At 64.1% G+C, this 910-nt stretch overlaps 1 non-coding gene across 1 annotated transcript; it reads right to left on the bottom strand.

Moving 5' to 3' along the window:
• Positions 1 to 219: 219 nt before the first annotated feature.
• Positions 220 to 377, bottom strand: LOC115034792. Its single transcript, XR_003840083.1, has one exon. It is a non-coding gene; the product is annotated as a 5.8S ribosomal RNA (ribosomal RNA).
• Between the last annotated feature and the right edge of the window lie 533 nt (positions 378 to 910).

Below are 910 nucleotides of genomic sequence, written 5' to 3' on the forward strand. Positions count from 1 at the left end.
CCGACCGCGCTCTCGCGCGGCGGGCAGACGGGGACGTGCCGTCTGACGACGCGAGAAACCGTGACTTTTGGCAGTCACAACTTGGGCGGACGACCGGAGGCGGCCGCGCGAGCGGCTCTCCCCGGTCGAACCGCCAATCTCGCACCACCGGAGCGGCCGACGGGCGTGCCCGTCGGACGCCTGCCGGCGGCGCATCGGTCTGGCCGAGTATCCGGTATACGACCCTCAGACAGGCGTGGCCCGGGACCCGCGGGTCACCGAGGCCGCAATGTGCGTTCGACTGGTCGATGTTCGTATAACCTGCGGATTACACGACGACGCGCAGATAGCTGCGGTCTTCATCGATCCACGAGCCAAGTGATCCGCCGCTCGGTGTCGGTTGTTTTTTTGTTTTGTTCGACGAAACTTCTACGGCCACGCGCCGTGCGCGGACGCACGACTGGGCACGTACGGTCTTTCGACGTGTTAACCATCTTTCGGTCGACGCTCGGTCGGGGGTCGCGGCGCGCGGGCGGTCGTCGAGCGAGTCGGCGAGCGCACGCGGCCACGGGGTCGGATGAGGCGCGCGCGAGACCGGCGAGTGCCGCCGGTACCGCGGGCCCGTCTATAATGATCCTTCCGCAGGTTCACCTACGGAAACCTTGTTACGACTTTTACTTCCTCTAAACGGCCGATTTCGGTCATCTTCGCGATCGCGCGACGACCCAGCCCCCGAGGGGGCCGAATAACGCGCGTCCACTCCGAAGACCTCAATGCGACCGTTCAATCGGTAGTAGCGACGGGCGGTGTGTACAAAGGGCAGGGACGTAATCAACGCGAGCTGATGACTCGCGCTTACTGGGAATTCCTCGTTCACGTGGAAAAATTGCAAGCCACGATCCCTAAGCACGAAGGAGGTTCAGCGGGTTAC

The sequence above is a fragment of the Acyrthosiphon pisum genome, unplaced genomic scaffold, assembly GCF_005508785.2.
Source record: "Acyrthosiphon pisum isolate AL4f unplaced genomic scaffold, pea_aphid_22Mar2018_4r6ur Scaffold_210;HRSCAF=613, whole genome shotgun sequence".
Lineage (NCBI taxonomy): Eukaryota > Metazoa > Arthropoda > Insecta > Hemiptera > Aphididae > Acyrthosiphon > Acyrthosiphon pisum.